Genomic DNA, 25694 nt, shown 5'->3' with positions numbered 1-25694 from the left:
GTCAACCAAGACAGATCTACAACATCCAGAGCCTTCAGGAACTCGGACCTCGTCCACCCCAGGAGCTCTGCCACCAAGGAGTTTTTTAACTGCCTCAGTGACCTCGCCCCCAGAGATTGGCGGGTCATCCCCTTCGTCCCCAGACTCTGCTTCTGCCACGGAAGATGTGCCAGTGGGATTGAGGAGGTCCTCGAAGTATTCCTTCCAGCGCCTGACAATTCTCTCAGTCGAAGTCAGCAGCACTCCTCCCGCACTATACACATTGCAGGTAGAACACCGCTTTCCCCTCCTGAGTCGTCTGACGGTTTGCCAGAATCTCTTCGAGGCAGTCTGAAAGTCTTTTTCCATGGCCTCCCCGAACTCCTCCCACACCCGAGTTTTTGCCTCCGCCACCGCCCGCGTCGCACTCCGCTTGGCCTGTCGGTACCTATCAGCTGCCTCCGGAGTCCCACAGGCTAACCAAGCCCGTTAGGACTCCTTCAGCGTGATGGCTCCCCTCACCTCAGGTGTCCACCAGTTGGTTCGGGGGTTACCACCACGACAGGCACCCAAGTGGAGGAGTTTAAGTATCTCGGGGTCTTGTTCACAAGTGATGGGAGAAGGGAGTGGGAGATTGACAGACGGATTGGTGCAGCGGCTGCAGTGATACGGATGCTGTAGCAGTCTGTTGTGGTGAAGAGAGAGCTGAGTGTAAAAGCGAAGCTCTCAATTTACTGGTCGGTCTACGCCCCTACCCTCACCTATGGTCACAAGCTGTGGGTAGTGACCGAAAGAACGAGATCGCAAATACAAGCGGCGGAAATGTGCTTCCTCCGAAGGGTGGCTGGCCTCTCCCTTAGAGATAGGATGAGAAGTTCAGCCATCCGGGAGGAGCTCAGAGTAGAGCCACTGCTCCTCCACATCGAAAGGAGCCAGCTGAGGTGGTTCGGGCATCTGACAAGGCATGTCCCACCGGGAGGAGGCCCCAGGGCAGACCCAGGACACGCTGGAGAGATTATATCTCTCGGCTGGCCTGGGAACGCCTTGGTGTTCCCCCGGATAATAGTGAGAGTCTAAAACATGGTGGAGGTTCTGCCGTGGGTCGTGGTTGCACTTCAGCCAGTGGTGTTTGGAACTTATCGAAACTGTTGGAATTATGGATGCAGAGAATAAACATCAGGATAACGTCTAACTGGAAACAGCTTCATTTGTCTCAGTGATTGCAAACACACCTGGGTAGAAAAACATACAATGGAAAACTATTAATCACGGATTGGCGTCCCTATAGAGCCGGGACCTCAGCAGTCGGGATCATCTCGACTGAGGACGAGATTAAAGCCGCCCAACATTTAAAGAAGCGGTTTGGACTTGGACTATTCCTGAAGATGACTTAAAGAAAGGATAAGAAAGCTTGGCTGAGACATACGAAACACTGACTGTCAGGCTCATTATGCTGCATTTCCGTTCAATAAGTTACTGTACTTCTTTTCCATTTTTCTACCAAAATATAAAGAAATGAGGGGTGACTCAAAACTTTTGCACAGTACTCACCAGCCAACAGTAGCACAGCTATCAGTCTTAGCCTTAAACCACTGCAGTCTGTGTCTTTCTTTTTTATATTAGAGAAAGAAAAAGAGAGAAAATGAAGCAGTGCAATGTGAAACATTATTGCTCCTCTGAGATAAAATCTGGTTTTTACAAAGCGAGGTCTGCAGGTCAGCAACATCTTTTTTCACAGTTTACTCCAAAAAAAATACACTTTTTGTTAATGCCTCCTGCCCTCTGGCTGTGGATCGTGTATGGTGGGTAACTGTCCTTCGGATGATTTGACAACTTAACACCAACACTTCTCTCCTTGTTATGGGGCCACAGGTCAGGTTTACTGGCCCAGGGAGGGGGGGTCTTATTGAAGGCTGCTAGCAGATAAACAACAGGAGGGACAGAAAGGTGAGGAGAAATAGGTCTGCGCTTCCTCAGAGAAGCAGAGAAAGAATCTGGTGGATTGTGGGTGTCTTTGGAGTGGCTGAGGAGTTGCGTCTCCTACTTGCACCTCCCCCCTCCTCCTTCTCACTTGCAGAAGAGGATGAACTCTGTAGAATTTTTATGTACTTTTTAATAGATAGCTGGTATAGCTCCAGAAAGCACAGAAACTGTAAATGTTTACCGTCACCATCAAAATTTTCCATGCACTCATCGTGGGTCGTGAGTGTGGGTGGAGAACGCGGCACAAAAGTGTGCTGTAAACTGGAAATGTTGCCGCCTTTGAAGTGGTTGCTTCAAATTCAGGGTCTACTGGAGGTCTGCTGCGGTCTTCAGAGCAAGCATCCATCTGCTGCGTCCACACGGCAAAAAAAAAAAATGCAAAAAGACTGAGTCACTCTATCAGTCTGCTATCAGTGGGAATGATTTATTCACTGGTATCACTGGGGTCAGAAAAGTTTCCAATACTCGGCACTGGATTCGCTCACAATTCAGTTAAATTCTGTACTCTGTTTGGAGGGAAACCAATGTTAAAAATAAAGAGTAACAATAAGAGAAATAGTTAAAGGACAACAGCTGCTCGGCTACTTGAAATTCAGAAGCAGATGATCCGTGTTTGATAGCACAGCAGAGAATCTCTTTCCATCTCTTTCAGTGTAAACATGCTGTGCCCTCTGGCTCTGCACTGCCCACCCACATGGACTGCATAAATAATATGACAATTGACTCGCAGAGTACAGAATCATGCACACATTCACACACAAGAGCGCTCGTGTTTGTTTTGCCGTGCTCCAGCCGCCTCCACACTGCATAGTCATATCCACAAAGTCCGCTTCTGGACAGTACAGCAGGTCAGAGGTTTTATTAAGACTCTTTTAGAGCCCCTCCGCTGTTGTACACTCGCCTGCTATTTCTGAGCAACTTTCCGATGTCCTCTGGAGCAGGCCTACCTATACATCTATCAAAATGTAATTACTTTCATACTACTTCCAAATACTTCTACACCCTCTGGAAACATAACAAACTTCTATCCCAAGTGCTGCAGCTATAGACTAAATATAAACAAAGGATGGAAGGTGGAAGTGAGCTAAAACTACGTTCTTTCTAATGGCCAGCAGGGGGAGACTTCTACAGCTGAAAAGAGAAAGGCAGATTGTGCAGAGATCTCTAAGAAAATGATTTATGACCACAGCAAACATTTTCCTAACGAGTCTCAGTCACTAGATTCTTTATATTTCTCTTTAATTTATTGCCCCATTTAGAATAAAATGGCTGATAACACAAAGTATGCACACAGAACGGCTAGTCTGCGATTAATTAGTCAGATCTCAGATCCAGTCCGTTCACAGTTCTTCAGGCTTCAACATTATAGTCTGCAAAGTTTTCCACTAACATTCAAACTCAGTTGGCACAGTAGAGACTATTCAGGGTTTTTCACAGGGGACCAAAAACAGATACAGCTGGCACTGTTAATGTAGCTCCATCGCTTAGATAGTCCACACTTCCTCCTTTAAAGATATTTTATTGTTGACAGAAAAGCTTCCACACATCATACCATCTAGCTCTGAATCGAAAATCGAGGATTTTCCACTTTTAATCTTTTCGTTGCATGTGGAAAAGGTTGTTTTTTCTTTTAAGTGGCACTTCTAAAGAACCCGCTCACTTTAATATAAGCTCCAAAGTGGAGAAACACCACAGGGTTTTCGTGCACCGTAGACAGTTTGATGTATTCCACGTTCCATGTCACATACTGAATATATCTGGAACAGTGCGGGGAGAAGTTTCATGTGCGGACCGAATAAAACTCAACGCTGATGGTGCAGTGCCAATGCAATGAGTAAGCAAAAGCAGCACGCCACAATAACATGAGACCAGAGTTGAATTCCAGTATTTAAACAACCTGATGATCAGATTCATTGTTGATCTCTTGGTGCATCTCCTTTGGGCTGCGTTTGGCTCCGTAATGTCGTCTGTGGCTCTGTGCAGGTGTTTTAGCCCTATGTGGTCCTGTTCCATTTATAGTTGCACCTCTTTGTAACCACTGTGTGTTCCCTTCTGGTCATTTATTGTCCCTTTGCAACTGCTTCATCTCTGTTTTTGGCCGTTTTGTCTTTGTGGTCAATTTACATACCGATGGTTTCGCTTTATGGCATTCTGTGATCAGTTAGAGTCTTTCACCAGCAAGAGAGAAAACACGACCTCCTCATGGTCAGTGTGGGATTCCCATTGGTTGTTTATTGTCTATTTGCAGCAGCTTTATTTTACATTTTGGCTGCTTTTTCCTGCCTTTGTGGTCTGCTAAACTGAGCTTTGACTTCAAATAAAATAGTCCCAGAGCTCCCAGATGCTTTGGATCCCAAAGAAATTCATTTTAAATGTAGCAGCACTGTTGTGTTTGTGTGAGCTGGGAATGATTTGCCAGTTTAGCTTCATTTAAAGTTCAATCTTGCCAATGAGTTAAATCAATGGGAATGGTGTTACACTTAAACGGTTTATTTTCACAAATCACAACTTTCCAGGGTGCAGAACACAAACATACATGCTGCCAGTGTTAACCCTCTGTGCAGTCCTGTCCTTCACCTTAACAGGGCCTGAGCTCATTACTCAGTGATGATATGAGAGGACAGCAGCATTACAGCCTTTGAATGAGCCAGGTGATGTCTAAGGTACACAGATGATGGACACACCATCGTTCAAAACTAATGTACTGCACGAACACAAGTCAGAATTTCACCAAACTCATGGTCAGCCAAACTGCCCTCATCCAACCTTGGAAGCTCAGCAGGTCAGGTGTGGTTAGTTCTTGGTTGGGAGACTGCCTGGGAATACCAGATTCTGGAAGCTTGTCCCGTCTCTTCTCTTAACCGTCGCCCCTAACTGGTCACTGCAGCTCCCCCGCGCTGAGCCTCGTTCTGCCAGAGGAATTGAAGGAATCTGAATTGAATCCGGAGTTGCATTCTAGGCGTCCCTCTGAAATCAGGATGGATTAAGGTCCTAACGGTTACATTTCAAGACTCACACGTTGCAACTCACCTTCAACATCAGAGAGCTTTTGAATCTTCATGAACTTCAGGAGTGCATCGGATCTAGACCTTCAGAGGCTGTGCTCTAATTCAGCCTGAAGGGCAAAGGTTAGTTGGGTTATACGGTCAGTGTTCGTTACACACTCAGTATCTTAGAAAGTCAGACTTTGCACTGTCAAAACTCATTTTATTATGCATTTTCTTTCATGATTGACAACAGCTTCTAACAGCCAATCCAGATAATTCTCTCACTCATGACAATTTCAACAAGATGTTCACGGTGCTGACTAATAGGAGCACAGAGCGCCCTTCCAAGGCGCAACAAAAACATGCAAACAGTCAGACAGCCTCTGCTGTCCTCTCGGTGTGAGCAAGTCCTTTTTGTTTTGGTTTTTCCCCTTTGATGGGATTCAGCATGATGGATTTAGTATGTCACACCGTGGCTGCCTAAGCCCATCATACCTATTTCAAGACGGCTCAAAATCCATGCCTGGTTAATTTACACAGGAAGATTAGCCACCACAGAAAGAGCCAAGGGTAACTGGAAGGCTGGTAGTTCAGTCTGTGTGCCAAAAAAAACCTCGGGCATTCACTGGAGTGTGAATTATAAACAGAAAGCACTTCAGCATATGTATGGGTCAATGTTGTAGAAGGTGATTTGAGTACTCAAGTAAAGGGTTATCTACCAGCTCTGCTTGGTACAGATGGTTGTTCTGTTTGTGGCATTCCCAACACGTGATGCTAACAGGGAAGTTACAGAGTGCCCTCTGGTGGGAAAACTACACATCAACACTCATGACCTGGAGAAAAGCCCATTAAACTCTGATGTAGTTCAGGAAGCAGTTACTATTAGCCAATAATCAATTGGTTGGGCTTTAGTATTATTATAAAAAACAATTAAAACAAACACCCACTGCACAGTTATTAGTTATAGAGGCCACAGCATTTTAGCATTGCTATTGAGCTAAACACACTAAACACTGTTGGAGCCAGCCTCCAGTGGGCAGTAGAGGAAATACCATTCTTTGTACTAGCTTTTCAGTTACATCATTCATAATTCTAATTCGAAATATTGTTGTATGGTATTTTGTTCAAAACGCTCATCCCACTGGGAAATTGCGTCGTTGAGGCACCAAATTGAATCCACTGTTTGCTAGAAGACTAATGAGAGCAAAGATAAAACATTAACCTACAGACCAGACCTTTCCTGGTGTGTTATTATTTACTGCACATCAGGCTTTTCTGAATGTGTGCTCATTGCACTGTGATGTCATGAGACCTCTGCTGGCTTCAGATAATATGGTGAGTCACATGATGCTGTTTGTGTCCAGGACACGTTAATGCTGCAGTGACAGAAGCTCCCTCCTGTTTTCAGCCTTCAATCATTGATCAGTTTGAGGTCTGCTCAGGACAAACTCAATCGACAAAATCAATGTTTCGTCAGAAGTCTGCTTCCTGTGGTTATTCTGTGATTAACTGTCCTTTAACTCTGAACATCCTGGTCAATATTATTCTTGAACATTTAGCAATTAATTTTTTGTAATTGTTCTCCAATCGTGGTCTTACATTTCCAATGAACTGTACTTTTTTTTCTTACTGGGATAATTATAAACTGGATTATAGAACTCTTTGTTTGTATAGAAACAGGCCACAACACCAAGAAAAGCACAGTGGGGGGGGGGGGACTGTGGAGAAGGCAAACGAACTTAACAACTTCTTCAACAGGTTTGACCAGCCCACAACCCCCCCACCCTCACCTTCACTACAGAGTCCTCCCCCCACTCTCCTACCTCCCTCGCTTCCCCCCCTTCCTGACACCATGACACCCCCCTCCTCCAATCCCTCTCTCAGCAGCAAGACATCTCCCCCCCTCCCCTCTTCCCAAACATCTCCCAGTGTCACAGTGGATCAGGTCAGGAGACAACTGAGGAAGCCCCAGAAAGGCAGCAGGCCCAGACAAGGTGTGTCCGAGGATGCTAAAGGCGTGTGCTGCTGAACTTGGGGAGCCGCTACAACGAGTCTTCAACCTCAGTCTGCGACTGGGGAGAGTGCCCGCCCTATGGAAGACATCCTGCATCGTCCCGGTCCCCAAAAAGAACCGGCCCAATGAGCTGAATGACTTCCGACCGGTGGCACTGACGTCACATCTTATGAAGACTCTAGAGCGGCTCTTCCTCAACCTCCTCCGACCACAGGTACAACATGCCCAGGACCCACTACAGTTTGCATACAAGGTGGGTGTCGGAGTGGAGGATGCCATCCTGTACCTCCTACACAGAGCCCACTCACACCTGGATGGGGGAAAAGGCACGGTCAGGATCCTGTTTCTTGACTTTTCCAGTGCCTTTAATACCATCCGGCCCTGTATGCTTCAGGAAAAACTGAACAGGATGGAGGTGGACCCCTGCCTGGTGGCTTGGATCTCCGACTACCTCACCGACAGACCACAGTACGTCAGGCTGAAGGACATCACGTCTGACACAGTGGTCAGCAGCACAGGAGCACCACAGGGAACTGTGCTGTCCCCTCTTCTCTTCACCCTGTACACCTCTGACTTCTGCTACAACTCTGAATTATGCCACATTCAGAAGTTTGCAGACGACACAGCCATCATGGGGTGTATCTGGGATGATCAGGAAGAGGAGTACAGAAGTCTGGTGAGGAACTTTGTCGCATGGAGTCACACAAACCACCTGCAACTCAACACCTCAAAGACTAAGGAACTGGTTGTGGACTTCGGGAGGTCTAGAGCAGGTCCACTGCCAGTTCAGATAGAGGGGGAGGAGGTGGAGGTGGTCAACAAGTACAAGTACCTCGGGCTGTGGGTGGACAATAAACTGGACTGGTCATGCAACACAGAGCACCTGTATAAAAAAGCCCAAAGCCGACTGTACTTCCTCAGGAGGCTGAGGTCTTTTAACATCTGCAGGAAGCTCCTGAGGATGTTTTACCAGTCGGTGGTTGCTGGAGTACTTTTCTATGCTGTGGTGTGCTGGGGGAGCAGCACAGCAAAGAAGGACTCATCCAGGCTGGAGAAACTGATCAGGAGGGCTAGCTCTGTGGTCGGCATGAAGCTGGACACTCTGGTGACAGTGGCAGAGAAAAGGACATTAAAGAAACTGATGGACATTATGGACAATGCCAGGCATCCTCTGCACACGGCCATTAACAACCAGAAGAGTCTGTTCAGTGACAGGTTGCTTCTCCCAAAGACAAGAACTAACAGACTTAAAAACTCCTTTGTCCCACACGCCATCAGACTGTTTAACTCCTCTCTGGAGGGGAGAGGGAGGGGAAACAGGAGGACAAAGGAGGGAACAACTAAGCTGTAGTGCCTCTTCACCTCACTGTGCAATACCTTTTGTGCAATACTTTTGTAAATAGTCAACGGTGCAATAGACTCAATACTTGAAATGTGCAATTCACTTGTATTTTTATTTTTATTCCTATTTATTCTATTTATCCCCTTCGTATATTTTATTTATATTGTCTCTGTATTTATATATATGTGTGTGTGTATAACTCTGTAACTTCTGTCGGTGCTGTGCTTTTTTGGAAATCGAATTTCCCAGAGGAACCCACCCGAGGGATTAATAAAGTTCTATCTAATCTAATCTAATCTAATCTAATCTAGAAGGCTGAATTCTTTTAAGTCTTGTATGAAGAATTTGTATCAATTATTAGTGTGATTATGCAAATAATTCTTTGCACTGTAGGTGCAAAGAATTATTTGCATAATGATCGAATGTATCATTTTCCAAATACAATTTTCACATCTTCAAATTGAAGGTTGAATGAAATGTGAATAAAAAGTGCAAAAAACCACAAATATTTTACTTTTATTTATTAACGTATTACAGAAAAAAACTGAGCCAGAGTTGTCAGGACCTGTGGGTCCTACACAGCACATGCTTTTCTTTTTAGAAACTGCTGTTTACATGCAAACAGAGAAAGCTGCTTTCTTCTATATCTGATAAACTGCAGTTACTGATTACTGCTTCTGTGCCTCACTGATCTTTCCAAAGCCGAAGTAGCAGTTCTGAAATGTTAATGTGATCTTCCTGTAAGCATTAACCTTGAATTAATGTGACTGCTCATTTGACTTATACTGGATGTGACTTACAGTGAACTTTGCACACATATTTTTATCTGGCTAACCTAAACTAGTTTGCTTATTTCTAGATCAGTTGTATTCTTTGACTTTACTAGCTGTGCAAGCTCCACAGTTTAAAATATTGCTTACTTATCGTACAATAGGCCTTTGTGCAGTCCCTCAATTCATCTCCTACCTGAAATAACCTATTTTAGCTCCTCTCTCTTTAAGGCCACCCTTAGGGCTACGGTTAGGTTAGAGCTTGGTCACAAACAGTTCAAGAAATTTGAAGATGCTCCCTTTTAAATCAAATCTTTTCACTCACATTTTGGCCCAACTTGGTCTTTTCTTTCATCTTCCACATCTTCAGTGAACCACTCTGTGGTAGCGTTAGGCTCCATCCTCGATGGGCGGGACCAGAGATCACAGAAATTTAATATTCAGCAATTTCATGCAACTACAGACAAAATAACTGCTGGTGACACCAGGCCCAGTTTCCAGGTGAGGTAATTAAGCAGCTATCAGAGAAATACATGATACCGACACATGGTTGACACATGACCTTGTTGTAAATATATACAAGAGGGTTACCCAGGCAACAAGAGCCTGGAATATCTGCAAGCGACCAGCTGTGACCGATTCCAGTGTGGACACAGCTTTAGGGTTAGGATGCATCTTACATACATAATAAAGTTTAGTTGTGTGAAACTGATTTTTCAAACCAAGAGTCTTACATGCATTTACATTCAGTTATATCGGGTACCTGAAAATGGCACACTGTATTAAGCATCAGCACCCAGAAACATTAAATTGTGCCAACTTTCTTCTGATTGGCTGAGCCTTGTAGACACATGATTTAGTGAGTCCACTTGGGTTCCACTGTAAGGTTGGGCGATATGTAAAAATCGTCAGTCCAATAACCGATGACAGGCGATATATTCACGCATGAGCAGACTTTTTGATTGGCGGAGCAATGTAATCATGCACATGCGCGTTTACAACACAGAAGAAGTCCAAACATGGACGAATTAATTGCCAAATTGCACCCTGGAGGAGAGGGCGCAGATAGAAGTGGACTGTTAGCTCAGCGAGGAGGTCGTAGACGGAGACAATCCATAGGTTTGATGGAAAATGCATGAAAAACGTTTCCCATTGATGTCACACATGGCATGGAAACATCTGTGTATACCGGCCACGAGCACGCCTTCAGAACGGCTAATATCGTTAACCACCTGTGCATGCTGCTAAAACCTGATAAATTTAAATTTATACGTTTTGTTTGGAGGAAATATTTGACCTTTTCTTGTTTGTTTCAGTATTAATGTATCTACTTTTTGGATTATTCATTTATTTATTTATTGCATTGTGATGCGCCAAATCGCACAAAAGACTTTATGTCTGAGATTTTTTTCTTATGTTCGCTGGAAGAGACATTTCTGTTAGCTTCAACGAACATTATTAGCAAACTTGCTCATGGGCAAATAAATAAATCGCCTTTGTAAAAATGATCGACGATAGCCTCCGCCTCGTCAATAGTCGATATATTCGTCCAATCGGCCAACCTTATTCTACTGACGGAAAGCTTGCCATTGGACAGTGAGCGAGACAGTCTGCCATTTGTGGCTATGACTGCGCAGATGTTACAACCACACACGCTCCCAGGCAGTGGATCTCCAGCTGTCCATGTCCAGCCTACAGAGTATAATCCAGGTCTGAGGTTTCTGCTCTGATATTGTGCAGATCCAAGATCTCAAGATCTCCCTCTTTGGCCCTGCTGAAGATAAGCATCCACCGCTGTGACAGTATATATATCATAGCAGAAAATAAAGACTAGCACAATAGGTTCACTTTCACCATAGAAGACAAAGCTCTGAAAGCAGTCACATGAGCTGTGAAGATTTAATCTAATCTTTTTCTCTACCAGGCCCAATATAATAAAAACGCTCAAGGTTAACGCATTATTACTCTGTTTGAAAGCTGCATCATGTGTTACCTCATCAGTGAAGAGTACAATCTTCCTTTGCACTTATTTTCACTCACATTAGCACAAATTATGTAACAGCAGTCCAATGCCGAAAAACCATGAAATGTAATTTCACCCCGCCCCCCTTCGGCCGCTGATCTACGGGAGTCCTGTCGCGTCCCGATGAATCACAAAGTGCTGAGAGGCATTCCTTTCAGGAAACGTCAGGATGTGATTTTGAGATTGCAGCAATTCCTCAGTTCAAATGAGAAAAGAAGAGAGAGAAAGGGAGGGGAAGAGACTATTTAGAGAGGAGAAGTGGAGGTAAATGATTAAGTATAGTTGTGAGTTCATTTTCCCAGCAGAGCCCGGGCTCCATTTCTTTCCATCAGCCAACAGAGATTTATCTCTCTGACAGCAAGGGGAGTGTGTGTGTGTGTGTGTGTGTGTGTGTGTGTGTGTGTGTGTGTGTGTGTGTGTGTGTGTGTGTGTGGACAGTGAAAGTAGGCGCTGTGAAGAGAACGAGTGGCTCACATCCATTAATAACAACTTTTCACTGTAAGAATCAAATGTTGTCGCTCTCAATCTTCGTTTGTCACTTTTACCCTCCTTCAATCTTCTCCCTTCATTTCTCCAGCAGTCACAACAAATGTAGTAGATGGCTTCATGGGAGGGCGTCATCATTTACTCTCAATGAAGAAGAGGACAGCAAGGCACAATGGAGAGGCGGGCAGGAGTGGCGTTCACAAAGGGACCAGTTTTCTTTTCAAACTGACTCGCGTGTCTTTTACTTTTCAAAGAATCAACGTGGAGCTGGTTAGGTAACCAAAGAGAAGTTCATCTGATCATTAATATTTGCCTTTTTCAGGATCACATATTTTGCCCTCAAACAGATGTTTACGTGCTTTAACTATAGTTTTCCTGTCACAAGCTTCCAAACAGGCAAAACTGTAAGAAGCATTGGGCTAAAACCTAAACCTCGATGGGTTTGCAATAACCTTGTGGATATTTGAGATTAATGAAGTTATTCACACAAGGTCACCATAATGGTTGGTCACGCTACAGTCTCACAATTTCTTTTTTTGTCTTTCAGCAGCAAAATAACTTCAGTGCTAACTGTAATGTTAGCAAGCTGCATGGGTAAGGTGGAAGCAATGCAACGTCTTAGCAGGACAGTGCTCTCAAAACTGTAAGCAGTCCACTGGGGCCTCAGCTCCTCATATCCTATCCATTAAAGTTATATAAAAATTTAACAGTGCAAATGCAAATTCCTCGCTGACAGTTTAACCAAAAGGCATTTCCAGTGGAAACTGGCCGACATATCCTCAGCATAACCATGTATAATATCCACAAAACTTAAAAAGAGGTTATACACACACAATACGGTAATATTATGTTGAAGCGCAGTACGTATCACTCCGCGAGGCTCCTGCCTACGATAGCCGTAATGCTCCGACAATCCATCAAGCAGTGCGGCTTCGTAGCTTAGCAAAGTCGCACTAAAACATTTGACAGATTTTCGAGCGCCGTGTACATCAAATCGTTTCGAGGTCAGTAAACACAACCAGAGTTCATACATAAGGCCCACGGGATTATAAGGGGCTCTGTCGATTTTCAGAAAAATCGAAGGATTGATTTTAAGTGTGCCGTATTTTCCAAAAAACATGGTAATAACGACGGCCCGCTAGCATGCTCTACCAGAAATAGTGCTTTGTTGTGTATCTGGCGGACGAAAGCCAAACCAGTTCCACACCACTGAAGCTGCAGCATTTTACAAACCAGTTCTGGTTCATCCGTTTCATTCAACGATCCACTTTCCCCCTTCTCATTCTCCGACATGCTTTTTCCGCCATGTGCGTATGAAAACAAAGGCACTGCGCATGCGCGTTTTACCCATATTCTATCGCGATATTTCATTTTCTTATCGTTGCCCAACATTATACCGGTATTACCGTGAACGGTATGATATGGCCCAGCCCTAGCTCCTGTCAGTACATAAAAATGGCCAACACAAACTAGACAATGGAGTGGCATTAGGTGTTGGTGACATGGTTACCAGAAGAAAACGCCGACCCTACCAAAAGACCTTTAAGGAAAATAGGAGATATGATTTGAATTTGTGCTAGCAAATTTGCAACCTTTATGCTCCATAACACACTGTACCGATAAAAGCATCCAGTTAAAGAACATAAAAAAACATGTGATTACAGATCAGTGCAGGTAATGTCTAGACTCTGCTGGATGGCACAGATCCAAGTGTAGTAGAAGCTGTGTCACTGCAGGAATAGCATCTGTCCAGGCATTTAGACTACCAACACTCTGGCTTTATTGAAAAAAAAAAAAAAAACAGAACCCACAGGGTTCCACAGTCCAAGTAATGTCAAGCACCATCTGTGATCCAAATGCAAACAATGGGAGTGTTCCTCTACCAGAAACAGATGATTTATAAACCTTATAATGCACTGGGCAATAAAAAAATCCAAGTTTATTCATAAAATCAAAGCAACCTATAACCTCATATATATACACACACATGAGGTCAGTCCCTAATTTGAAGCCTTGGTTGACCTTTGCACCCTGTCCAATACCCCTGCGGCAGAACAATGGAATGTGTCCTGGGAACCCAAACACAAAAGACCCCACCATAGCCCAGATGACCCCATCAGCACACCACATCACTTCTAATGTCTGCTCTGATGTCTGTTATCTGTCCAATCAAAGCCAAGTTTTAATGGACAGAGGTCGGGGGGACTGACCTGTGGTCACATTATTTCACCCCTGTTCACCTCTGTCTGTCCACCTTCAGCACACCATATCACCAGTCTTTGGACAGCTCGTGCGTGCATGTGTGAGTGTGTGTGTGTCTCAGCTCTCATCTGTGGTTGCAGCAGAGCACATCAATCGTTCATCGGTCAGCTTTGGTGTCACATTTCTGCCCACAGCAGGTGCACACACTGACCTGACAGTCGTGCACATTGTCACAGTAACAATGATCATAATGTATGACATGCTTGTGATGCCACATGCAGTGAGAAAGCAGCCAATTGTGTCGTTACAATGACAAAAAAATGTGCTTTCTTTCTTTCTTTTCCTTTACTTTGGATTTTAACTGTGATTCCATACAGTTTCTGTTTCATTGACCACATTATCTCCTCATTCATTTAGGAATCCTTAGTGGTAGCAATTGGGAGACTTGCTTCTAAAATGACTGTAATGATACAGAATATGGTGCGGCCACATTCTTCCTGACCGCTTGGCTCCGACTATGCACCTTTTTAGTTTATTGCTTATTTTCTGCTCTGGTTTACAGTCCAAAATCCTCTAGTTTTATAGTCTACGACAGCAGATCACTTGTAAACATCGGTGACAAGGTTGCACATTTAATCTTGGACACTTTTAAACTTGACCCATCCTGGCTGCCAGAGATACTACACACAGCGCGGACAACAACAAAGGATGGGCCGCTCATCCAAGGCGTAGAACAAAGAAGCGCCGGGGGAAACGCGGAACAGACTGAGACATCGCACACCACTGCCCAGCATCCTACTGGCCAACATACTAGTAGGATGCTAGGAGAACAAGCTTGATGACCTAAGAGCAAGAGTCACCTTCCAACGTGACATGAGGGACTGCAACATTCTGTGCTTCACGGAGACATGGCTGACCCCCAAACATGCCGGACCAGGCCGTAACTCCGTCGTATTCATTCTGTGTGCTCCACGCGGACAGAACGGCAGAGTCGAACAAAACCAAAGGTGGAGGAGTGTTTCAGGGTAAACAGAAAGTGGTGTGATGCCAGGACCATTTCTACTCTTTCCAGAGGCTGCTTGCCACATCTGGAATTCCTGAGCATTAAGTGCCACCCTTTCTATCTGCCCCGTGAGTTCATCTTGGTCATCGCCATGGTCTACATCCCACCCCAAGCGGACACAGGTATGGCTTTGTCCGAACTACATGATGTGCTGAGTTCATTTCAAAACAAAGACCCGAGCGCAGCCCTCATTGTAGCAGGAGACTTTAATAAAGTGAACCTCGGACAAGTCATGCCAAACTTCTACCAGCGTGTCTCGTGTTTGACGAGGGGGGATCGAATTTTGGACCACTGCTACACACCATACAAGCAGGGCTACAAAGCTGTCTCACACCCGGCTTTTGGGAAGTCTGACCACAACGCCATCTTCCTCACTCCCCAGTATAAACAAAACATACAGAGGGAAGAAGTAACCACGAGGGAGGCGAAACGTTGGTCTGCCCAATCAGAAGCTACGCTACAGGATGCACTCAACGACGTAGACTGGGACATGTTCAGAGCATGCGCAGTTGACAGCAATGAGTTTATGGACGTAGCAGTAATCTTCGTTAATATGCTAGTGGAGGAGATTATCCCCACTGCGAGAGTCGCCACATTCCCGAACCAGAAACCGTAGGTGGACAAATTGTGCTGCAGTGAACACCAGGACCGCCACCTACAATGCGGGTCTCCCCACTGGCGATATGAGTGCCTACAAAGCGGTCTCATACGGCGTGTGGCGCGCGGTGAGAGATGCCAAATGCCGGTACGGGGAGCGCATGGAGTCTCGCTTCCACCAGGGTGACACACGGAGTATATGGTACGGACCACGCACCATTACGGACTACAAAGCCAGGGACACTGCGCCGATCAACGCAGACTCTGCATTCAACAATGAGCCAGGCGGCTAATGCTAACTACCGCCTGACTACCGAAGACAGTGACGTCATCAGCGAGAGACCGGTGATCAGCATCGCGGAGCATGACGTCCGAGTGGCATTGAGTAGAGTGACCACAAGGAAAGCGGCGGGGTCAGACGGCATCACCGGCCGTCTGCTGCGCTGCTGGGCTGACCAGCTAGCAGGTGTGTTCACTTCCATCTTCAAAGAGTCCCTGGCCATGCCTGTGGTCCTAGGGCTGTGCGATATGACCAAAATCTCATGTCCCGATATAAGAATTCTATCATCCCGGTAACGATATAAATCACAAAAATTTAACATTTTCTGTAAATTCTGTGAATCTCGGGCAGCTTGACTTGCGGGAAGTGTTTCCAGCTGCGCGTCATGTATCTGGAGTCCAGTGTTTTAACCGATGCATGAAACGATACATTTTTAGACACAAGTTGTAACGGCCGCCATTTTCTTTGTATTTATTACACGGCGTGCTGCGGGGAAAAGCCTGTTCTAACATTTGAGTCTAAGGTTTATTTTTTAGCACCTGGCGGCTCTTTTTTACTTCTCATCCGTAAATAATCTGCTCTTTCACGTGACTCAGTTTAAGTCTCAACAGGATCTTGAGCTTTATTGTGAAAGATTTATGTGGAACATAAACAAGCGGACACGCGATGCTGTTACCGTCATTGTTGCTAACCACAACGCATAAAAACAGGCGCTTGTCTGTCCGTAGTGTGGTTATATTAAATATAAGAGAAAGAGAGAAGTTTAAGAAATTAACATAGCCACTACAGTGACCATCAAAACCATGAAAAAATATTACCGTAAACAGTTTATTTTGTGACACCACGAAACAAACGATAGCGTAAAATGAAACGATAGACGTTTTTATATCGTCATCCGATATATATCGTTATATCGAACAGCCCTATGTGGTCCCCACATGCTTCAAAGGATCCGCCATCATCCCGGTGCCCAAGAACAGCAAACCCTCATCCCTGAACGATTACCGGCCAGTTGCACTGACCTCGGTAGTAATGAAGGTGTTCGAGAGGCTGCTGAAGAACATCATCTCCTCCTCCATCCCAGACGGTAAATGGTAAATGGCCTGCATTTGTATAGCGCTTTCCTCAGTCCCTAAGGACCCCAAAGCGCTTTACACTACATTCAGTCATTCACCCATTCACGCACACATTCACACACTGGCAATGGTAAGCTACATTGCCATTGCACGTAACGATCTGGCACCTAATGATGTGGCAAACATAGTGTTATAATCAATCAGTAAACTCGTACCTTAAAGCAACAGGATTATAGACCTATTTTAATTGCTTTAAAAAGCAGGAGCAGGTTACGTTCATTAGTCTTATAATCTGTAAAGTTTCTTTTTTTTGGATAAGACACTTTTGATCTCTGACTTTAGCCTTTGAGGCAGTGAATCCTTCCAGGCATCATTAACAACTTCTGAAAAAGGGACCAAAGAGAGAACGGTCAAAAGGACAACCTCAAGGAACGTCCCAGGTCGTTCCCTAAGCAGCAATCTTCAAAGCCAGTGCAACAAGGCACTTTTTAAAATTTGTCAACAACTGCACCAATAAAAAGGAAGGAAAATATCCGAGTTCTGGGGTAAAGAGTACGCTAAAGGAGAAAGTGAGACTGATTTAATGGTGATCTGGTGAGGGCTGGAGGAAGTGCTCGAATCATGGCTTTAAAGTATCTTTATCTATCAGCAGATAAGGCCATAAATTTACCATAAATTACATCTTTTGGATTTTTAATATTAACGTTATGGAGGTGCCACTTACATGCTCTGGGTGAAGAGCTGCAGTTTATAAAGGTACCACATGTCATTTGGTTTATCAAGTGGAAAATTATTGTTGGTTCGTTTTAAATTGGAATGGAAACGCCTCCAGATGCCGCCTACGCCCCTCAATGAAATATCCTGAACACACACGCAGGTGGAGACAGCACCCCCTCGCTAACTCATCCAACCGCTTTATGCGTTGTGACGGAGCTGACGGCGCACTGGCACATCCTCTCGTTTCGCACAGACTTCAGAGGCAGTTTATTCCCAAAGTCTAAATAACCCGAGGGGTAAAGCAGAGGGAGGAGGACGGCACAGTAATCAGGATGAGAGGAAAAATAAAAAAATAAGAATTCAGCGAGTCGTTCTCCTTCTGTTTCCTCTCACTGCAACCAGCCTGAGAAATTAAACCTACACATGGAACACAAAACACAGAGGGCTTCATGTTGACATGATGGTAATTATGTTTCTAAAAGGGGGGAAAAACAGAAGAAGGGAAAAAAGGCTAATCGAAAGCAAAGCCATTTTGCAAGTGTGGACGGGGATTTGGGCAAGTGGCTGCGAAGATGCCCGAGCTGATACCGGGAGAAAAGCTCAATCAGCTGGCCAAAAAGTCGTGAACGCCTCCTTTTCATTTCAATTCATTTCTGTTTTAGTTTACCTCTTATGAGTAAGTACATGGAAATAAATGGTTGGAAGAAAAAACCTCCAATAGACAATCAGGGAAGAGCAGAAAGCAGACAGGACAAAACACGCACAGGAGAGAGTCCCAGTGTTGCCAACTCGTCAGTCAGGAAAATCGCTATTGGTTGTCCTAAAAGTCGCAAGAAGTCACAAAATGACGCCATCGCCTAATTTCCATAATTGGTCATGCTTACATTATTGTAACCTACGTTGTAGGAGAAAGAAATAATACAATGAGAGAGACAGAGTAAAAAACATGCTAAAAGCACTTAGAATATATTTAGAACTACACATTAAATTTCTTTTTGCAATTATCATTTTTTTAACATCTCAATTCCAACCCTGCTCCTCTATCTGGACTTGGGACCAGGAAAAGTGAAACAGGCACTCTGGCGGAGTTACACACACACACACATGGACGTGTAGGGGTGAACATCTCCAGCTCTGTTTTTTAAAGAAAAATCTGACAATAGAAACATGTCAGTTATCTGACCAAGTGAAAAATAACTGTATGGTTTACACATGACACGTGACTCCCTAACTGCTAATTAAATTCAAATTTTCAGAGACTTAAACTTAATTCTGTTAAATGAGCACTATATTAACTATAGTTAGAGGTCAGGGAGCAGGACTGATGTTGTTTGTTAGCTAGCTCCCACATTAATGTTGCAGCTCTTTTATTAGCCATAGCCGCTACCTGAGAGATGACCAATATGGGTAATTGCAGATTAACATTCATGACAACTGTTCAATACTTTAATGTTGTTGAAACAGGAGCTAAAATGCTCTACAGGGAGTGCAGAATTATTAGGCAAATGAGTATTTTGTCCACATCATCCTCTTCATGCATGTTGTCTTACTCCAAGCTGTATAGGCTCGAAAGCCTACTACCAATTAAGCATATTAGGTGATGTGCATCTCTGTAATGAGAAGGGGTGTGGTCTAATGACATCAACACCCTATATCAGGTGTGCATAATTATTAGGCAACGTCCTTTCCTTTGGTAAAATGGGTCAAAAGAAGGACTTGACAGGCTCAGAAAAGTCAAAAATAGTGAGATATCTTGCAGAGGGATGCAGCAGTCTCAAAATTGCAAAGGTTCTGAAGCGTGATCATCGAACAATCAAGCGTTTCATTCAAAATAGTCAACAGGGTCGCAAGAAGCGTGTGGAAAAACCAAGGCGCAAAATAACTGCCCATGAACTGAGAAAAGTCAAGTGTGCAGCTGCCAAGATGCCACTTGCCACTAGTTTGGCCATATTTCAGAGCTGCAACATCACTGGAGTGCCCAAGAGCACAAGTTGTGCAATACTCAGAGACATGGCCAAGGTAAGAAAGGCTGAAAGACGATCACCACTGAACAAGACACACAAGCTGAAACATCAAGACTGGGCCAAGAAATATCTCAAGACTGGTTTTTCTAAGGTTTTATGGACTGATGAAATGAGAGTGAGTCTTGATGGGCCAGATGGATGGGCCCGTGGCTGGATTGGTAAAGGGCAGAGAGCTCCAGTCCGACTCAGACGCCAGCAAGGTGGAGTACTGGTTTGGGCTGGTATCATCAAAGATGAGCTTGTGGGGCCTTTTCGGGTTGAGGATGGAGTCAAGTTCAACTCCCAGTCCTACTGCCAGTTTCTGGAAGACACCTTCTTCAAGCAGTGGTACAGGAAGAAGTCTGCATCCTTCAAGAAAAACATGATTTTCATGCAGGACAATGCTCCATCACACGCGTCCAAGTACTCCACAGCGTGGCTGGCAAGAAAGGGTATAAAACAAGAAAAACTAATGACATGGCCTCCTTGTTCACCTGATCTGAACCCCATTGAGAACCTGTGGTCCATCATCAAATGTGAGATTTACAAGGAGGGAAAACAGTACACCTCTCTGAACAGTGTCTGGGAGGCTGTGGTTGCTGCTGCACGCAATGTTGATGGTGAACAGATCAAAACACTGACAGAATCCATGGATGGCAGGCTTTTGAGTGTCCTTGCAAAGAAAGGTGGCTATATTGGTCGCTGATTTGTTTTTGTTTTGTTTTTGAATGTCAGAAATGTATATTTGTGAATGTGGAGATGTTATATTGGTTTCACTGGTAAAAATAAATCATTGAAATGGGTATATATTTGTTTTTTGTTAAGTTGCCTAATAATTATGCACAGTAATAGTCACCTGCACACACAGATATCCCCCTAAAACAGCTAAAACTAAAAACAAACTAAAAACTACTTCCAAAAACATTCAGCTTTGATATTAATGAGTTTTTTGGGTTCATTGAGAACATGGTTGTTGTTCAATAATAAAATTATTCCTCAAAAATACAACTTGCCTAATAATTCTGCACTCCCTGTATTGTACTATGAGGTCTTTTAGATATGATAACAGTGCATCAGTGCTCAGGTCTAACTTGGTGATGTAAATCTGCCTAACCAGACAGTTAACTGTGTGTGTGTGTTGGCTATCATTCACGATAGCCAACAGGCTACTGCAGCTGCTGCCTGTTTCATTAACAGGCGAGAGAGATTTGAGATATTTACCACCTGAAAGGTAATCTGGTGTCAGACACCAGGTGGTTGTCCTGTGGTGCAGTCTAGCATTATTAAGTCAGGGCACTGAAGACTACTCAAGTAACTGATTAGTGGTGCTAATGATTTTTTCTTAACATTTAGAGTTACAGCTTCTAAACTGGTGTCCAGCAGTTTCATTTAAGAACTTTTAATAGCATTTTAATATTTAATTATTGCTATCTAATTAATGTGAAAAAAAACCCCACTGAAACACACCACATTTAACTACTCTGTCCAATCGGGACTGTCAGGCTACGAGCATGAGGTATGGTTGTATAGTTTCAGACCACTGGGATAGCCAACATCTTATTATTTTGCTGCTGCCATTAACAGTTTGGTGGGAAATAGGATTATGACACTTTTGTGTAACTGATGATCTCTCTTTTGTCTTTGTTGTGGGAGGAGCCTTAGCGAGTCCTGATGTCATACTCAGCTTGGGCTGTGTTGTCTTTGGCGAGACGTGGCTGGCAGAGGAAGGTATTCTTGTGCCTGAAAATTGTTTTTTTTTTTTTCAAGTGGACAAGAGCATTGCTTTAATGCAACTGTGGCTCATGGAAGGCATCCAGATTGCAGTTTAATAATACAAAGTACTCAGCCTTGTTGAAGTTGCTGGCTGCAGTGCTGGAGGGTGCCCTACCTGGCAGCTCCATTGTCCTACTGGGATATTTCAATGCTCATGTGTGAAACGACAGTGAGGGCTGGAGGTGAGTCATCTAGAGCAGGGGTGTCGAGCTCCAGGCCTCGAGGGCCGGTGTCCTGCAGGTTTTAGATGTGTCCTTGATCTAACACAACTGATTTAAATGGCTAAATGACCTCCTCAACATGTCTTGAAGTTCTCCAGAGGTCTGGAATGACCTAATCATTTCAGGTGTGTTGACCCAGGGTGAGATCTAAAATCTGCAGGACATCGGCCCTCGAGGCCTGGAGTTCCCCACCCCTGTTCTAGAGGAACGGCTTGCCTGATCTGAACCTGAGCAGTGTTGTATCATTGGACTTCTCTGCAAGTCAAAGTTTGTCCTTGATTAACACCATGTCTGAACACAAATGCATTCTTTAGCGCACAGCAGAGTGGCATCAGGACACTCAGTTGCAGGTCGATGATTGATTCTGTATTAGACCTGTGGCTGTGTGTTCTGGACATTTAGGTGAAGAGAGGAGCTGAGCTCCTGATGACCAGCTGGTGAGCAGTTGGGCGGGGACACCCAAAACATACAGAGAAGGTAGAAAAATCTGGCAGAGGCTGGGATCCATAGGATTGTTAATCCCAACTTCAACAGTATTCTGAGGAAAGCTGGTGACATCAGCCTCTGGACATGGACCCTGTTTCCAAACCTCAAGGTAGCTGTCATGGTGGTAATCCCTGAATGGGTTGGTGGACACTGGAAGTGAAGGGAGCCATCAAGCACTAGAAGGACTCCTGGTTGGGCTTAATTAGCCTGTGGGACACTGGATGCAACTGACCTGTGCTAAGAGGCCACGCAGAGTGTTGCTCTGGCAGATGTTGAAGCAAAACCTCAGCTGTGGAGTTTTTGAATGCAAAGTACTTGTACAACTTACTTTGCTTTTCTTTCCAAACAGGACAGAGCTATTACAGCAGTTGCACTAGTTGAAATCTTCCATTTGTAGTTTTTTCTATGCTGGTGACTGTTTCTTTTGTAAAGCTAGACTCGAACCCTTGTAGGCAGATGCTGCCTCTGTTACTTTTTGGAGGAAATGCAGCTTTAAATGCAAGTTTTAAATGTAAAGATTCAAGATGTCTACAGTTTGTGTTATCCACAGACCTAACAGCATTTAACCCAAAACTGCTCCAAGCCAAAATTGTAATTTATTTTAATTTTAATTCAAATCTGATTCATCACCCAGTCCAAACGGCCCCTGATTCAAAAGCTGCCGTTTTTAATTAAACACACTAGTCGGCCACCTGTAAAACTGCAAACATCTGAGTAACATCTACAAAGACATTACTTGTTATAAGTCTGGCACATTAAAATTTTACATAAATGACTAAAAATATGCAGACATCAATTCAAAAGCAACAGCCGAAGAAAAACAAAGTGCTGTGATGCTTCCATTTAGCAAGTCCGATGCTACAGAAAATCATATAACAGTGCAGCATCGATCGTATGGGAAGCTTCCTCAGAGAGCTGCTCCTCTGAGCTAAATTTGTACCCAAACTGCTTCAAGCACACATAAATAATTTCCACTGCAGCTCTATTAAGAGGAAGAAGAAGAAAAATAACACCATGTGACAGCCACAGGGGATAAATACCTTGGATGCTAATTTACACAACATAATTATGCAATGACCTTTGTGATGTGGGACAACATGTTCTAGAGGTGTTTGCTGGGTAAAGCACCACAGCTGCTGCTGCTGCTGAACATTTTAGATTTCCTGTCATGTCACACAAACAAGACAACAGAAAAAAAATATCACAAAACCAGTCACGTAAACGCACATGCACAGGAATCAACAAAGAGCCAAAACAATACATTCACCAGTTCCAAGCAGCTCATCTCTGGATTACATCCAAGAATTTGTGAATCTGGTCTCTGAAGATTTCTCTGCATCTCATCAGATATAAACTGAATCCTATTATGTCCCCACACAGCTGATTTTACACCAACTCTTCAGTCGTTTTCTTCAGAGACTCTATGCAGGTCCACACGCACTCACTGAGGGGGTGTTTTACAGGCAAAAAAATATAATCAATTAAAAAGATTCCTCACCAGATTGGCTAATGTAAATCCCCGTGTGGGGTAAAGTGATGAGAAGTGACGGAGAGGCTCTTCAGTCGAAGTCAACAGGAACCATCCGGGGAAGATCCAGTCTGCAGAAATAAAAATAGCTATGAGATGACAGCAGCTGTATGGCAGGACTGGAACAATTACTAATATTCAGACAATCTTATAAGATACTAAAGAATAATATTTTTTTAACAGAAATGAACAGAAAGAGTGAAGATTTCCTCTGAGCTGCTCAACCAAAAGCATCTGAATATCAAACAGCAAAAGCTACAGACTGAGCTGTCAATCACGCAGCAGACAGAGCTTCTCATTACTGTCATTGCTCAAGTTGAAATTCACAAGGTTTTTCGGTTGCCAGCGCTCTGAAACCATGTCTCCTCTGTCGATCAACCTGCACAGGAGTGTGAGGTTGTCTATTTCTTTAATTTGAGGCTAAATACTACATCACTTCCTGTGCATGCGTGGGTTCAGCAGTGCAGCAGCTCGTCTTTTTAAGCAACAAGGACTCCTGTGCCATTTTAAACATCAAATGCAAAACCTTTTCAAAAAAGTCAATAAATAAGCCATTAGTACTAGTTACATACCCTCTTTCTTTGCCCAAATGACATTAAACTGAATCTTTTTGGATCATTTTTAAGACTTTTCAGTCATTTCTACCTCTCCTTTGCAGTGTTTCTTCCGGTCTACTGAAAGCTCTCCAGAACAAAGAAGACCCTCAGCTGCATGGATTTTTCAAACAGTCTTAGCGATTGTATCTCATTTGCCTGTTTACCACAGAACAAATTATTTTCAGTTGAATATTCTTTATAGGTAATAATTTATATGTAGTCATACTGATGGGATATGGTATTTGATGGAGATCTACGGGTACTGTCATGATACGTTTTCTTTATTTGTAATACATGTAGTGCAGCAATTTTTGTTTGGAAATACTAAACGTTCCTTCCATCCATACATCCGCTACCTTCACATGGTGGAGGGGCTTGTGTCTCCCAGGGATCTCATGTTGCCAGGGGGCTTTTGCTCCCTCGTACAGCCTCCCATGGCAAACTGGTTTCAGGTGATGGACCAGACAAAGAGAGGATTCAAAAACCCCTGTGAGTATAAGATCTAGGGAACAATTCACCCTGCCCAGGATAGGGTTACCAGGGCCCCACCCTGGAACCAGGCCCAGGGAGGGTGCCCGAGGGCGAGCGCCTGGAGACCATGGGACATGGGGCTACTACCTGTAGGGTGGGCCCATGCGGCGGCCGGGGTCAGAGACCCTGTTGGGCCAATCACCAGCTACCGAGACTAACGATTGGAAAATGGAATGTCACCTCTCTGGTGGGGAAGGACCCGATCCACCGCGTGAGGTTGAGAGGTACCAGCTCAACGCAAAGGGCTCCAGAACCCTGGAGAGGAGCTGGACTCCCTTAGTCTAGAGTTGCCCTTGGCGAGAGGCGGCAGGCTGAGGTAGGAATCTTAGTATCCCCTCGCCTTGCTGCCTGTACGTTGGAGTTTTTCCAGTGGACAAGAGCGTTTGTTCCCTGCGCCTTTGGGTCGGGGAACATGTCCTGACTGTCGTCTGCACCATTAGACCTGCATTCTCTTAAATGGCCACCAGGGAGCAATAGCTGTAGCTGCAAAAGTGCCCAGACCTCTCTAAACATTTATGGTTTCAGTTACTTGTTTTGGATTACACTGATTTTAACTGCCATAAATGTAAATTATGTCAGTTTGTTTAATTTATTGTGTTCATTTATGTTATTTATTTTCTTTATTTATTGTTGTTCCTTTTGGGGTAGGAACTAAGGTTCATTCTGTGTTGCACACAGGCCTTTTTAAGTGACGTAAAGGGAAGTAAAAAGCATGTGCAAAGAAGCTAAGTTAATAAGTTAACTAAGGCAGAAGAAGGAATAAATAAGCAGTTTAAAGTAAAAGAAAGCTGCAAAGAAGAAGAAATTGGGAATTATTTTTGTTAAGTTTTGTTCCTGAAGCGGACTCATTCCCTCACGGTTACGTGCAGCCAGCGAGGTACGTTAACTGTGTTTGTTTATCGCGTATTTGTTAACTTGGGTTTAAATGTTCATTTGTAATATTTATGTTGGTCATTCTGTACTTTTATGTAATAACAGTTTGACGGTGGATTTTATGGTGTTTCTGAGGAGAAGTTTGACGGAAGAATAAATCCATC

The 25694-nt window shown here is 44.0% G+C and overlaps 1 protein-coding gene across 1 annotated transcript in view; it reads right to left on the bottom strand.

Annotated features, from left to right (window-relative positions):
* The window catches only part of large2 (LARGE xylosyl- and glucuronyltransferase 2), a 123730-nt gene that overhangs the window by 46261 nt on the left and 51775 nt on the right, over positions 1-25694 (bottom strand). The window contains exon 2 of the mRNA XM_080884682.1: positions 23501-23601. The gene's annotated coding sequence lies outside the window, so the exon portion shown is untranslated. The remainder of the gene's footprint in view (positions 1-23500; positions 23602-25694) is intronic.

This window comes from Rhamphochromis sp. 'chilingali' (assembly GCF_963969265.1).
Source record: "Rhamphochromis sp. 'chilingali' genome assembly, chromosome: 6".
NCBI lineage: Eukaryota > Metazoa > Chordata > Actinopteri > Cichliformes > Cichlidae > Rhamphochromis > Rhamphochromis sp. 'chilingali'.
The sequence above is the reverse complement of the archived record's forward strand: the minus strand, read 5'-3'. Positions and strand labels throughout refer to the sequence as shown.